Raw genomic sequence first — 16,727 nt, 5'->3', positions numbered from 1 at the left:
GATCATTTCCCGAAATCTGAATCTGGAAGGTAATTTTTCCCCCCCAATACTGATACATTATACGGAATCCCACACACCTTCATAAATCATAAAAGGCTTTGTTATGTTGCTAGAGTAATAGGGGATATAATATTGTAAAGAGTAGTGAGAATTCCAGGTAGGAATGTGTTGTGTATTTTTCACAGGGGGGCAAGCGCAGGCTCTCAGGGGGGTGCAGTTGCCCCCCTGCCCCCCTCTAGCTACGGGCCTGCATTTTCCCCTTCATTACATAAAATTTCAGTTATAACCTTTAGTACAAGTTAAGTCAGATGGTAGTTAAATTTTGCCTCCAGTGGAAGTCTGGGGCTGTAGACCCCGAAGCTCCCTAAATCCAGGCTGGGACTGTTTGAAAAAGAAGACATAATTTCCTTCATGAATATCCTGGGAACACCACTACACCACTGATGCAACTCTCGTTTTCTATCGACTGCTGGAAGTTAATCTGGAGACCAACAGATGGCAGCACGATACGCAGTCGCCCGAAAAGCAGTCTGCAAGTCTCTGGCTACACAAATCTGGCAGTAGAACTGACGAGCTCTGTTGTGATAAAGGAGGCTGTTTGGTGAGTAGCAACAGTGTTTTTGTTTATATTTTGAGTGTGGAAACCTGTGAAGCATTGTGTCGGTGTGTACGTGTTAACGTAGTGTAAACAAGTGCTGACGAAAAGGTAAGTCAATGCAATATTTTATCTTGGATGATTTCAAATACCGGTGCATTGCACTTTTTATGCATGCTTAGCTCAGTCAACTGTCGATAGTGTCAACAAATAAAAATTACAAATGCTTGACTGTAGTGTTTACACCCGGAGCTTATATTTATATGTCAGGCGTGTGCTACATAATGACAAAGACGTTAAAATATTATTATAATACGTGTTTGAGTATGTATTTCGAATAGCGTTGTATGAACAGGTGGTGATGTTCGAGAGACTGTTGAACAACGCGCCCAGAGCAAAGAATCGCTCTGTTAGCCTCAAGCGAGGCGAAGCGTTTTCTGAATATGGTTCGGGGGCCAACGTAACATGTAGTGTTCAAATCACATTTGGCAGCATATATATCTACCATAAATGTTACAGAATTGATAAGACTGTGTTTTTGGTAGTACTTGACACACCCCATTTCGATATCACGAGAATCCGTTCGTACTTAACGAAACACGTGTACTTGGTGTAGTGACTGTCAAGAAGATTGATGTCATTAGCCGGTTCGTTGTTCATGCTGGACGTAACTGTTCCTAGACCAAGTTCACACGAGTGCATGGGCAATTGACCACAACTTGATCCGAAGAAGACGAAGTTTAATTTTATGGGCGTCTGTTTCTGTACACCAGAGCTTCACGTACTGGTTTTTAGGAGGCTGTTTTGTAATTCGGCGTAAATGAAGGCAATCCGATCAAAACATCGTATAAACGGTTATATAAAATCACTATAACAAAACAAGTCGGTGTTTATTGTTTATGCCCTGAATGTTTACAATTTTGCTGAATCCAACTTTCGATTCTCTCCCTTTTGTTTTTACTGTTATTATTTGCCTAACGCAGGGACATTGTTAAGAGAAGGGGCCTGGACCCCATACACTTACATGTGCCCTTTCCCCAATTTTTCGTGTAGGAGAATTTATTTTTATTACTTGAAAAATTCACAATTTACTAATGCAAGAAATTCATTTTTGAATTCTCTTTTGAAAATTCATATGGCTCTTACTTTAAAATGTTTGACTTGAATTTTTTTTCCTTGCACATGTAGTGCATTTTAATAAAACTTAATATGACACATGAAACGAGACACGTTTCATCGATAAACGAATTTGAGCAAAATCCTTCCTTTATCGTAAATATTTCGTGTTTACACGCCCCCTCCCCGGGTTTTCGAAATTATACTGTTGCGCAGACAGAAGTTTAAATAAGTCGATAATTTGTAGTTCCTGTACATAAAGTTTATACAAAATGTTTTAAATTCTGTTGGTGTATTAGCACTTCGTAGTGTAGAGCAGATTTTGTTTAATGCGAACATTTTTCATATTAATTCTTTCCTGTCAATGCTACCCGGATATATAATCTTATAATGCATTGGTTTATGTGTCTAGTTATAACTAGATAAATGCAATCTGCGGGAATAATAGTTCAGTTTTACACGTAGCATTATGTGCATGCGGACATCTTGGTGTGTGGGTTAGGACAATGGAAAAAATATGTGGGCGTGAATGGACAGATTCATATTTGCATACAAGCTAATGGAAACTGACCTTGCACGTGTGAGACCTCGAGATCTGGCCGGGAATCGAAGGAGAGACGATTGTATTACAAGGCAAATGCGTAAGTGGTCAGTAGTCTTCAGAAGCGTGGTATCGTGACATGTCATGTGCTATGGAATTAAGTATGCGAGCCTTCATGATTGCGTAGTGTCGCTGTCACCTTGTAATCAAGGGGATCCAGTGTTAGATCTCCGGTGAGGTGCATGACGTAGTGGTTCGGAATCCACTTTAAAGTGTAGGTCCAGTCTCGATTAGCCTGTATGAGCATAAAAAGTGGACTTAAAACAAACTGCAATTAATAACGTTTATGCCACCTCGGTGGCCGTGGACGTTGAAAAGACGATCTTGCCACCGATAGTTGTCAGGTTCGAGTCCTGGCTTGGTCATCGGTGTCCCTTTGTGACCAGTAGCGTGCCCAAGGGGGGGTTGGTGGGGGGTTATAACCCCCCCCCTTTGCCTCAATACTCCTAAAAAAAGAACATCAAAGGTAGGAAAAGATGACGAAATGAGGGCTGACTACCCGAAAAAGTGTACATAACCCCTCCCTTTCGAAAATCCTGGGCACGCCACTGTTTGTGATTACAGTATTCATTCTATTCGACGCGATTACCCAAAGGGGTAAGAAATACAATCAATATTCACAATAAAACATATACACATTTTCGTTAGTGCATTTTAGCTGGAATTCGTAGGATTCATGCAATGAAAGAGCAAATTTGTTTTAAATCTTGTATTATTGTTTTAGTGGTAGTACTGTTGTGATATGAGTTGAAATAACTAAATATAGCTTCGATATTCACTGCCGTTTGAAGTTGTCTTCCTTTCATGCGAAAACAGCAGCGAAACGTTTTAGCACAGTTCCATTTCCAGGTCCGTGCAGGTCATTTCCAAGTATCGGATCCCCAAGCTGGCAATGCTGAGGTCATTGCGCCCAGCTCAAGTGATCAATGGGAAATGTAGGGCACTTTAAATGCTAACTTCGCGTATTGCACTGCACCCTTCAAGCTACAATAAGTGATGTCCTTGCGGTTTCGTGTGAATGCGTTATGTTTTGACTGTGCTGTACAAATGAGTTTCTCAGTGTACACTCACAAGTAAAAGTACGTTGAAATCGCCTACAAGATAATCAATGCGATGGTATCGAGAGGAGACTGACGCATAGTTTCGAAAATAGGGTTCGATACTCGGTGGAAGCACATGATATTTCGGATCCCACTTTAAACTGTAGGTCCACTCCCGATTAGCCTATAGGTGCGTTAACTAACCTTTGTCGCTTGTCGGCTATAGTAATATATATATATTTGCTTTTTTGCCTAATTTGAAGTGAACACTAACAATTTCCAGCAGGGTCGCCTGACGCCCCACTATCGCGACGCCCACGTGCAGCGTGGTTGCCTACGTTCAGGATATGTTTCTGTTTTTCGGGGGCTTGTAGCGTCCAGACGAGGCGTCTAACAAAAAAATGTTAAGAAAAGCCGTTTCCGTGAATGACCGATGTATAGTGTTAAACAATATCCAGACTTGAACGAGATGGACTTTTTGACGTACGAGATGATAATAACCAAGTCTCGACTCGACACCATCTCTGCATCCAACCTCCGTGGCAGAGTGGTTATCACAGTGCGCTACAAATCCAAGGGTCCCGGGTTCAATCCCGGCCTCGGTGTGCGTGTTCTTTGTTAGTGTCCCATCATCAATTTCACCATATCATCACTCATCCTCATTGTCGCCATTAGCCAAAAGTGAAAGATAAACTACGCTAAATAACACAAATCAAATGAAAGGCACCATCTATAAGAGCCGCGTCGGTGTAGTCGGTAGGGCATCTGACTGCAACGCGGGACACCCGGGTTCAATACCTGGGGTGGGTGATCTAAGGTCGGAATAAGGGCAACCCTGTGGGGTAAAGGCGGCCAGTGCGTGGTGCTGATCACATCACCTACAAAATGGCCGAGATCGAAAACGTGTGGGGCGAAATATTTAAAAACGACAATCATCATTCAGATTGACGGTTCAAAATGGCCAATATGTCTCGCACTTTAAAATATGGTAGCCATGCATACCTAAATTTGCCTCCATCCATGTCAAGTCTTATTTGCAAAGGAATGTGTGAAAACCAAATCAGTGTTATCATCATGTTTACATCTATTATCGTGAAGGAGAAAGCATTTTGTGCCGGAGGAAACTATTAATGACCGAGTTATGTTGTTGTAAGCGAAATTAAATTGCATAAGCGGCCATCCTGTTATTTTGCAGCTTGCTATATATTATCAGTAAAGAAAAACCGACCAATCACTGTGATTTTCTCGCTTCGAAAGAAGCGTGAAGTAATGGCCTTATAGCTTTCTCTTAATGATGTGTTACATGAAATTACGTCTATCCTCTTTCGTAAAAGCATTCGTCTCAACGGATGAAATGATTTTCTGAGTTTTGCCAATGCACGAGAAAGTTTAGATAGGGGTTCATTCATTGTGTTTTTGTACGGTTTAGTCAACCGTGAAATATCGTGCTGTGAGAGAATATATATATAGAATTTCTGGTTCTCGTTGTTGGGATTAAAAATATGTTTCTCTCAAGTCTATTAGTTATGTACAGTTGAATGCATAAGTATTGCCAGGCATATTGTCCATTTCTATTTTTGTGAATTTTTCTCTTGTATCCTACGTGTTTTTAAGGTTTGGCTGGATTGTTACGTGTGTGCTGGTTGGTGCAGAGATTGTCTGTCAGCAACCTATTTGGAGTTTGGTTTCAATTCTTGAACCTCTCGTTCTGTAAAACAAAGTGAATAAACTTAGTGATTGCAGTTTATTTGATAATACTTATGCATCCCAATCTAAGTGTCAGAGCCGGCCCCTGTGGCGGAGTGGTTAGCACATCGCGCTACGGCGCCAGGGGTCCCGGGTTCGAATCCTGGCCTGGGCATCGATGTTTGTGAGTGTCTATTCATCAGTTTCATCCTGTCATCACTCATCTCCATCTTCGCAAATTAGCAAAAAGGGGCACAAAAAGCGAAGTATAATATAGCAAATCAAATCACCTAAGAGTCAGAGAATGGGATTAATTTTGAAGAAGGCAGAAAAGATCGGAATCTTAAAACAAAAATACATAAATAAAAGGTGTCCCAAAAAAAGTACAGGATTTAATTTAAGATAAAAACATTTTATATGTTTATTAGTTGGCAAAGTTATTACATTATTTGAAAGGATAAACATTGCCATTAAATGTGGAAGAGTATATCTGACAAATGTCCTCCACGACGCATTTGAGACACTCGAATTCTTTTCACAAAATCCTGAATCACTTTTTTGCATAACTGCGGCCCAATCTCGCCGACAGCTCTTTGAATTTCTGCTTTCAATTCAGGAATAGTTCTTATTTTCGCAGCATAAACTTTGGACTTAATTAATCACCAGAGGAAAAATATCGCACGGTGTGAGGTCGCACAGTTGTTTCATTTGGGGCGCTTCTACTACCGAAAATGTCGGGTATTTTACCCACAGACTCCGGACTTGTAATGAATTTTAACGATCGTGACTCGCTCCTCCGTCGTGTAGCGCTCCATATTGACTAACCGCAATGTTTTTACTACATGTGACCTTGCAGAACGCTGGCAATCCTTCGGGGAAGAAATGACGCAGAATTTAAATCCTGCGTTACTATTGGGATACCCTTTATCACCCAGAAAGAAGTGCATTAAAGCTGGTAATAGTTTCCGTTCTTATTTTTTTGTATAAAATACAATACGAGACTGTAATGCAACAGTTCGGACCATAGCGAGAAGGGGGTGGGGTGGACATCACCCACATTGGAGTTTGCAAATCGATGCACATACTTGTATATACCAGTCATATACTTACTTGTCCACCCCCACCCCTTCCTTGTCATATCTGCAGTTCCATTGCCTTTTTTGGTTTTTCTGACTTTCGAGATCGGAGGGTACAGATTTTTCTATTAAAGTAGCGCTTGCGATGCTATGTTTACACCGAAATTTGTTGCTCCCACCGGATGTCGAACCTGTGACCACTCGGACCAAAGGCGCCTGGGCATTGGTGTGAGTGTCCCTTCAGCTTCATCAATTTAATCATGTTATCACTCATTCCCATCTTTGCGATAAGCTAAAAGTGGCAGAAAAGCGAAGTGAAATAAGCAAATCAATCAATCGGAGCAAAGGCGAGAAAATAACGTGAATAGTATTTTCTACATAGTAATGTTAAAACAAGTGGAAATATAATAAATTTCCTACAGAAATGCTGGGGAATTTTTGTTTTCCATACTCAATACGATGATATTAAAAATGATATCATGAGATTCCCCCTACCTAGTACCTACATAATGTATAACTTGCCAGGTGGCAAAGAACTTGGTTTCAATTTCTTGCGTTGAATGCCAGGATACATTTTTGTTTACCTTTTGGATACTTTAGTATTATAGGGACAACCTCATTTGCAATTGTGTAATCGACATTCATTATGATGTCCTAACCTAACCTAACCTATATTGTCCATAAATGTTTCTTTTGCTTTCCCAGAAAACAGACGGTCTGAAATGAGGTAGTCCGTATAATACTAAAGTACTATCCTTTTGGTTTTTTTTTTTTTATTCACAGTGCAAATATACAATACAGTTGGCCACTAAGTAACGTTTGATACAATAAGTGTCCCAACAAGAAATATGTTCTGGAACACTGTGGGTGATTTACCGACAATTGGTAGTTGAGTAACAGTTTTGTGCCTAGTTTAGCGTTAAGTATGCTTTAAAGTAGAAAATAAAATTGTTTATGCATTGTTTTTTACATCTAAAGCAGATTTATGATCAGATGGCGGGAAACTGGTAACAAAGTCGTATCCAATATGCGAGAGGAGTGCGTGCAGGCAACTCAATTATCTTTGAGTTGTCATCAGCCCAGCAGTTAGTGGCATGCGTATGTTTGGATAAGGCGGTGAACATGACGTGTTCACTGGTAGAACAGGGTGGTCTCTCTCTTTCAACATGTAATCGCGCCGACGTGTTTCCGAAAATAACGTTTTTATCACGTCCATGCATCCTTTAGTCACGCAACGTTCAGTATTTTCCTGTGATGTCCTAGAAATAGCAGAAAGGTGTGGTTTTGCAACAGTTATTACAATTAATTAATGATTATGAATGTAAACATGTTACAAGAACGTAAAATAACTTGAACATACACAATTTAAAATTAACTCGTAACTAGAGGATTTATTCATATATACTAAAAATAATACAATGTGCGCTTTAATGCATTTTCAACTATAAACAGATCAATTATCATCAAAGGGCGCCCGCAGAATTTTTTCTTGGTGGGGGCAAAGTAAGATTTCATATCTTGCCCTTGAGTCAGAGAAACTTAAATTTTACCGTTTATTATTAGACAAATCATAAAATTTGACTTGAAAATACTTTGGCGTTGTTGACCAGTTCATACTTGAGTCCACTATTTAAATAGAAACTGGATTCGCTGTGCTTACTTTCTATAAACATCTATAAATTGTTTGTGTAATAGCTCTTTGTGTTTTTATATATTTTTTCACAATGCACGGAAATCAAATAGACTCTTCGGGATCCCGAACAGTCGAGAAATTCCAATGATCGTATTTAATCGTGATTAATTCTTTTATTTATTTATTTATTGAAATTTCCAGTACAGCAGAAGCCATTTTAACCCGGAAAGAGACAACAGTAAAACAGTGCACTAGTGTTAAAAAAACACATACAAAATAAGATAAAATAAAATGAACAAAAATAAACAAGCCAAAACAGTTCCAAGAATGCATTCATTACTTACGTACAATTTTTTCTAAGTTGGTGATAAAAGACGAATATGAAGTGAATATATCTACTTGGTTTGAGATGATGTTGAATTGGTTCGGTAGCCAATGGAATAATTGACGTTGAATGAATTCTTGGTATATTTTCTGCGCTTTAAGTGTCTGAAATTTCTTGAAATTAGAAGTTTTTATTCCAGAAGTGCAAGAACAATCACTTGATAGAGAAATAGTGTGTAGAATTCTAGATTTTGGCACGGGATGTCCAGAGTTCTATTCTCGGTGAGAGCTCCAAAAATTTCGGCGTTGACCCAGCGTCGTGAGAACAATTGGGGGGGGGGGGGAGCTATTTGACAAGAAGTAGCGGGCTCCGGTCTCGAAAGGCAGAAAACAGCTGCGATGGGACTCGATGCGCTGAGGGCTGTTGCCGTCATAGAGTTTGGTTCAGTTATACTGTAATATGCATCTTTAAAGCAAAAATATCTCAAACTCGTGTGTTGAGAAAACCACCAAAAATATCTTTGCTTCGTCACATAAAGAATACCATGGTGTTGTAGCTAGCCTATTGAATATATACACATAACTGGTTTTGAACCTTTTTTAAAAACTAATATTAAATTCGTCGACGTGGTCGATAGGGGTTTCTGAAATAAATTACTCATATACTTACGCAGTGGTGGCGATTAGGGGGGCGTGGGGGGTGCAGTTGCCCCCCTTACTTTCTGCCACTTTTACCCCCAAAGTATGGTAAACCTAATCTACAAAGGGAAGTAAACTGTCCTTGCCTCCTCCTCCCCAGTTTGGGAACCCAATCGCTATTCGGAAGAATAGTAAAAGTGCCTGTGCTAACCAGTTACCATACACAATAAAAATGTGTTCAATAACTGTTTCTGCCGCATTTTTCAGTTCTTGAGCATTGTCGTTATCAAATTATCCAATGTCAGAGCTGCAGTACAAGAGATCTAAACTAGAATAATTTCCTTTAAATCGTGTCTTTTTACGATTAATGAGCTCGAAGGAAGCCCATAAAAAGGTTTGAATGGAATCATTGTGGGAAAAAATCTCATGTTTTTGCGTGCAAGGCAAGAACAACATGTCCCGTTCTTGTAATCTTCACAAGTCTATGCAGTGCAGACGATCCGCGCGCAGTCAGACGACGCATGCGATATTTCAAAGGCGATGTTATCTTTTGTACAGCACGCGTAGGTGTGTAATTGGGTAAAGTGTGCTTGACTCGGAGGGTAATCGTTTTGAAAATTGAAATAGTGCTTGTTGATATCGTATGCGTGACAGGGTGGTTCCATTTATTGTCCAACTCGTGAACCTGACGAGACTTGAACAAGACGGCTCTTCTGTTGTGAAATATCCGCAAGCTTGTGTTTGGTATTTGCTGTGACACATTGTAATGAGCCCTTTGACGGTAGAAATGGACGGTTCTTGAAAGTCAGGTAACGATCCTATTCGATTTTTAATGCAAAGTGAGATGCAGATAAATTGCCCAACTCTGAATTTATTCACTTTGTTTTATGAAATGCGTAATTCGAACAATTAAAACACAATCACAAACGAAGCAGTATAGATACATACATTAAAATGGGGCAGGATGTAAGTAAAAAACGAACTAATCTGGGGACGGCAAAATTCCTGCCAACATTTATGCACTGTACGGACATGTTTCGTTAGTAATGCTCTCGACCTTCATGGTGCAGTGGTTAATGCAACACACTACAAAGCTATATTCTATGCTAGAATCCAGAGTATACAACTGGAACATTTCTTTGTGACACTTCTTCCATTCATTCGTCATATATCCACTTCATCACAATTAACTTAAATAATGACGACTATAATCCAATATTAAAATGTCTTATTTTCTCATATCGACATATTTTTCCTGTCGCATTCATCCCATTTGCGTGTAGTTTTATTTCCGTGGTAGTAGGGTATCCCTGTGTATCATATAACCCAACCAGGGTATAACCTGATATCACCACGGTATTGATCCATAACGTTGCGTAGTTTCATACTTTACAGATAAGTTTTATGCATTGAAACAGATAGCATGTCATCAATTCCTTATGTAATCGTGTCGACGCAGGATGACTCGAAGTGAAAGATAAACTAATCTCCACTAGGTTCTTCATCACAGTCTCCAAATGTGTTGTTTCTTTTTGATTACGCTTCCTTAATGATGGGCGTGATCCACACCACGCCCGAACGAAAATTGCTATATTCTGTTCTTGCCTTTATTTCTACGTCCACTCATTTACTCTTTTACGCCACTTCCATCGTGATGAAAATTTTTAGCGACATTGTTCATCTCGTTACATTTTCGTGTTCACTCGTTGAATTCTGCAGGAAGGTTAAAAGAACTGAACTTAATTGTCTTAAAAGCTTTAGTGATGAATGAGGAGGATTAAAATGAAATATGTTAGGGAGAGGTACCACTACTTGGGAAATGGATGTCGAGTGAGAAAGATAAATGTATGCATTACTTATTAAATGAAAATATGCGCGTTTGCGAGCATTGTAGCCAAACTGAAATAAAAATTACTTTTCCCCCTTCTTACTAAACTTTTTAATTTTGTAAATGCATGTTCTTAAAAAATATCAAGTTTTGCTTTAATGAGTCATACCGACCGTCAAAAGAAAAATGTCTTCACCTGATGCACTAACCATGCAAATTCCCCCAAATTTTCAAAAGATACTCAACCATTATAATAATTTGGCAATAATTGACTTACAAAGCCGAGAAATTTAGTACAAGAGAATCAGTATGTGTGTTTAAGAATTTCTGAGAGTTGTTCAATTAATAGGTACTATTAATGTGCCGAAGTCGATTGCAGATGTATGAAAATCGGCAGAAATTGACATATCGGTATCGAAGTCGGCAAAAATCCGATATTTAAACCGGTACAGATTATACTCGAGTTTTACCTTCTAACAAGTTTTATATTCTACGTGTCATTCTTTAGAATGAAGGGATCTGAACCAGTTAACTGATGGGGTGATGTAAACTACTCATCATTCATCCTCTTGATGAGACCACTCGTCATTGACATGACGAGTTATTGCTTGGCATGCGAAAGGTACAAATTACACAAAGGAATTAAACTACTGAAAAGACAATGGTAACTCCTTGGATTTTGTGAACCGTTGAACCTGTATCATGGCTGGGTGTAGGATAATTACCTGTCTAACTGAAGTCTTTAGCTGAATGAAAATAGCGAAGTCCTCTGTAAGCTTCTCTCTTATGCTGACCAAAGCGTGCTTCCACTATCGACCTCCTGTCTTGCTGACCTCCTCTCTCTACCAACTCAATTCCCAAAGTCCAGTCCCTTCCCAGCTTGTCTCACCTCTATATTCCCTGGCCATCGAGCTCTTCCTCGATGCCGAATCGCCGAATCGTGTTTATTATAATTGCTACCATGCAAACCGCTGACACCAAACCCAGAAGTATTACCTGTTTCCTGAATGCTCAGGAGGTTTGCATGGCACAACACAATGCATTGTAAACATGCCTAAGAGGCTTGAGACAGCTGAGAAAAACAAGTGAATGCCCTGGTCAACATGAAGCGTTCAGAGAGACTTAATAAAATAAACATACAATCTTAGGGATTGATACGATTCTAGTTTTGTAAGATTTATTGAAAATTTGGTTATGATTCGTGATTATTGTAGAGTTTTTGTAATAAAATTATTGCAAACTCTCATTGAGAGGATCAACCTAACTATAAATCGGAAATAAAACAGTACATTGCTGTTGTATTGGAAATTCAAAAATGAGTATTCAAACCTGAAGCAAGTGATGAGAAAATACTTGGGCATACCTGCTGCATCAGTATTCAGTGATTGAGTGTTCAGTGTTGCTGAACAGATTTGCGACAAGAGAAGAAGTAGGTTACTTCCTGAAGTGCTTCCAAATCTCGTATTTCTGAAGTTGAATCTGGCAGAACAGGAATTCATTTTGCATTTGAAAGAACTGCTTGTGTACTAATGTTAAATCTCTAGGTTCACATAACCTTTTGTAGATGCAAATGTCATCATCTCTTGAGAATATATATGTATATACATATGATATGCAACAGAAATGTACATTGCAAATTTATTTTTGTCATGCAGAAAATAACATACCATTTCTGTTTAATAATCTTATGTATCGGAATCGGTTAAATATCGGCATCGGTATCGGTTCCAAAAAATTATCGGTGAGTACATCGGCAGCGGTAAATTTTCAGCTTCGTCACATCCCTAATTAATAGGTTAGCAAGATTTGGTCTATATTTTACAAAATATGAACCGTATCTTTAAAAGCATTCACTGAAAACTACCGTTCAAATGAGAAAACAGTTTGAACTCGCAATAATACTGACATCTGCTCGAAACCCCTTTCGCCTAGTTTTATTTAGCTCTTTCTGTTCTTTATTTTTAATTACGACCAGCAAAGGCTCCGCTGGTAGTCGACGGGGAGGAATTGTCTTATCTGGGTCACTTCCTGGCAAGTGTCTGTTTCCTGTAAATGTATGTGACGCGTCCTTCTGGATTTAAGCTGTTTAAGAGTTAGGCGCTCCGTTTGGCAAAACTTGCAACCTACCGCAAGATGGCATGCTTGTAGCCTCCCCACAGTCTTTTATTTTTTTTCCACTGCTGATTGTCTTTCCTAGCACGCCATGGGTCTTTAGTACCGAGTGTGTTGTAGATCAGTTCCTTTTTTCCCCTTCGTATGCGCGACTAAAGCCTTTTTGGCACAGATTCAACTGTTTGATTACAGTTCTTTGAACTTCGTTGCATAGGCGCCAGGATATTGTATAATAACAGTGCATGTGAGCTGTGGAAAGTCTTGGGAGTTCGAATATGTTACCCTTGGGAAAATGGGGGGGGGGGGGGCGGAGCGACATGTGCCCTCATAAGGGACATCTTGATTACAAGTCGACAACGTTAATACGACAATAATAATGCTAATGCACACCAACAGAAGCAGTGGCGACGATACGAGTTTTTAGCCTCTCTATTGTTGTCGGTGATACTATTAGTTCTTCAACTCCACAATCATCCAACTGTCCAGACATTGAACAATTTTTTACCGTTGTTTTATATGCTTTGTTTAGTTAAAAAGACTAAAAAAATATTAAAATTAAACTCATAAGACCCAGCACAAATACCCGGGTGTATCATACGTAATGGCGCAAACTGACACAGTTGAAAGTACACGATAAAAGAAGCAAAAAAAGTCTCAGTAAACATGGGTCTGCAAACGAGCCTTTTTCGAGATAATTGCGAATGTGTGGTTACAAGCCGCCACTGACTTCAATGTTTGTAAACGTCGTCCTATAACTTGACAAGACGCTTCAAATAGTTGTTGCGCATCTCGCACCCCATTTCCCCACTCCATTCTCAGCAGCGACGTTGGTTCGCAATGTTGCAGCCTGGAGGGAACGGAATAGTCTGAGGATTTTCAACGAAATTTGTATTCGCTTTTTCGTGGGCTGTTTTCTACCTGTCGGAGTACAGAAATTCAGCTCACCTTTCGCCAATGACCCTTTTCCTTCTTTTAAAACTTGGCCTCCCCGATGGCGCAGTGGTAGCGTCGTCGCCTTGTAATCAAGGGTTCCCGGGTACGATTCCCAGTGGAGGCACATAGTGGTTCGGATCCCACTATAACTGTAGGTCCAGTCCCGATTAGCCTTACTGTGCATAAAGTGGACTTAAAGCAACAAATCAATCCAATCCAATTATTTTAAAACTTGAGAAACCATCCATTTAGATACTCCCGTGTCGGCGCTTGTGGACTCGACAACATTATACTAAAGTTTATGTAACTCCTTCTGATTTCGCAAATATGTTGCAACATTGTAAACAATTTATCTGGCCTGTCCTCTAAGGGGCTTTCCAGAGCAGATTGTGGATTTCGTTGGACCCGGCATTATTTGATTTTTGCATTTCAAAAATATGCAGCCAAGAGTAAAGAGCAAGAACATTTCAATGCTTTAAAAAAGAACACATGCAAGCGTGTTATCAGATTGCCTTCTCGTAGTGATTGTTGTACGATAAACAAAAGAACCCCCCTTGGTCACAAGCATGTACAATTCTGTCTACTGATATCCATATTTTTTTATTACAACGCCACCTCTCCGAAATGTTCTGTTTTGTCAACAAAGAACAAACCTCGGAACGCGCAAGGAGTAAAGCACTCGGTGTTTACACATTCGCACACATTATTAGCATTTTACCAACTAGGACGACGTTTACAAACAATGAAGTCAGTGGCAGCTTGTAACCACACATTCGCAATTATGAAAACAGCTCGTTTGCAGACCCATGTTTACTGAGACTTTCTTTCTTCTATTATCGCGTACTTTCAACTGTGTCAGTTTGCGCCATTACTTATGATGCACCCTGTATAACGTTTACTGTTTTGTGCATTTTATTTGCATACTAATTAAGTTTAACTATATACCTTGTGTATGCAATGATGTAAACTGAACTTTGAAAGCTCCATGGTCACGGACAGAAGCGTAGGAATTGATATAAGATATAGAAAGTTATCAATATCAACAATAGATTGGTTGGTTGATTTGGTGTTTTAAGTCCACTTTATGCACAGTAAGGCTAATCGGGACTGGACCTACAGTTTAAAGTGGGATCCGAACCACTTGTACCTCCACCGGGTATCGAACCCGGGACCCCTTGATTACAAGGCGACGACGCAACCACTGCGCCATCGGGGAGGCCTCAACAATAGACATGAGATTTATTATTATTATTATTGTCCTATTAACTTATACTCTAACGTTCGTTTTATTGGAAGGGACTGTTGAACCTTCAAGCTCTTTGCTTCTGCTTTCTCGTCAGTGCTCAACAATAGAAAATGAAGGTGTGAAGATCTCTAGTATCACTTTCTGAAGATGTGTAGCTATTCGAGGAATGTCACATTGCGTCATTTTTCATGCGTAACGACTGAGCCGTCATAACTTATATCCGGGCGCATGCTCCGAATTCTTTTGCGAAGCCGTAGAGGTTCTTCCTAGAAGTGATGATTGCGGAGGGCCACACAATGCCTTTGACGACGGTGATAGTTTTATCACTTTTCTTATTTACATTCTTCCCTTGTCAGGGTCTCAGTCCAGAGTTTATATTTTCGATTTTCTTCTTCTTCTATCTGTACAGTTAATTTTGGACGACATACTGGAAACCAACACAGAAACAAACTAGTTGTTGCACTACTGCTGTTACTGCCTATCGATGCGTCAAAAGCTTCAACACGAAACCAGTTAGTGTTGCCCACGAGACGAGACTTTGGCCTGTCTCGTCTCGTGGGAGTCTCGTGGAAATACTGTCTCGTCTCGAAAATATTCGTTTGTGTCATGACACATGGTCAATATCGTCTCGTCTCGAATTTTTAAAAGCCTGTCCCGTCTCGTCCCGTGGACAACACTAAACCAGTGTGGTATTTTCAATTATTTTTTTGGGGGGGGTCCAGAAACTGCTCTTGAAGCATTAGCATATTATTTAAACCATTTATTCGCAACCTTCGTGAGACCGCGGCCCGGTAAATAATGTAATTTTAGAAATCGATGCCTGGATCGCAACAACTCTTAAATACCATTCTATATATTTTTTAACCTCTATAATTAATTGCCCTCCTCCGTAGCCGTGCGATCTAAGTCGCTGTGCTTTGGACTCCGACTGCGGGACGACATGGGTTCAAGTCCACCTGCGTTCAGTACCTGGGTTCTCGACCTGTGTATAGGACCGGTGGCAACCAACCATCGTGAGGAAATTGCGGAGCTACGAGTGATTAGCTAATCCGGTCTCGGAAATCTCCTATAACGGCTGAGGGTTCGACGTGCTGACCCCGCGTCACTTCATTACCTGTTGAAGATCTCCACACCTCTAGGTAGGATTGTGGAGGCCCTTACGACCTGTAGAGCCACGGGTTATTATTATTATTATTATTATTAAATAATATGTACCCTTGAGATTGATTTGCTTTATTTTACTTCGTTTTTGTGCCACATTTTGGCTAATTTGCGAAGATGGGGATGAGTGATCATGAGATGAAATTGATGAATGGACTATCACAAACATCCATGCTCAGACCGGAATTCGAACCCGGGACCCCTGGCGTCGCAGCGCGATGTGCTAACCACTCCGCCACGGGGGCTGGCTCCCGTGAGATTAAATAATAATAATTAATGTATGGTATAATCATAAATAATTACGGTTTTACTATGTCTAGGCGTATAACATTACGTTTAAATTGTCAAACGCTGGATCTAATGCATTCTGAGAGATGACAAAAACGTTTGAAAGCTTTCAGCTTTTACAAGTGATTTAAAAGGAATGGCAATTTGGTTAAAAAGTGTGAATCTATTCCTGATAACTCACCATTTATTAACTTTACTCCTATTAATTTTACTCGTTTTAAGTTTGAGCACTTGTAGTTTCCTCAGGCCAACGTCTTTAAATTAATTTGGTAAGCGTTCATTTTCATTGACTAAAAATTTGTACTAAAACTAATTGAGAAATCGATACCTATATTACTTACTTGGAAAACTGTGATAACTAAATATTTATTTGGTTTGAGAAACGCTGATGTAAATTATTATATGGGAGAACAGTCACAGACTGAAATTTGAATTGAGTTGAACATAAT

The 16,727-nt window shown here is 39.7% G+C and overlaps 1 protein-coding gene across 3 annotated transcripts in view; it reads left to right on the top strand.

Moving 5' to 3' along the window:
• The first annotated feature begins 518 nt into the window (after nucleotides 1-518).
• sigmar (Tumor necrosis factor alpha-induced protein 8-like protein sigmar) overlaps nucleotides 519-16,727 on the top strand; it is a 161,775-nt gene continuing 145,566 nt past the window's right edge. For 2 of the 3 annotated variants that reach the window (XM_083119857.1, XM_083119854.1), the window contains exon 1: nucleotides 519-601. The gene's annotated coding sequence lies outside the window, so the exon portion shown is untranslated. Of the gene's footprint in view, nucleotides 707-16,727 lie in introns of all 3 variants that reach the window. The other variant, XM_083119855.1, reaches the window with a different exon arrangement.

Source organism: Lepisma saccharinum, chromosome 3, assembly GCF_977018435.1.
Source record: "Lepisma saccharinum chromosome 3, izLepSacc3.1, whole genome shotgun sequence".
NCBI classification, from domain to species: Eukaryota; Metazoa; Arthropoda; class Insecta; order Zygentoma; family Lepismatidae; genus Lepisma; species Lepisma saccharinum.
The sequence above is the reverse complement of the archived record's forward strand: the minus strand, read 5'-3'. Positions and strand labels throughout refer to the sequence as shown.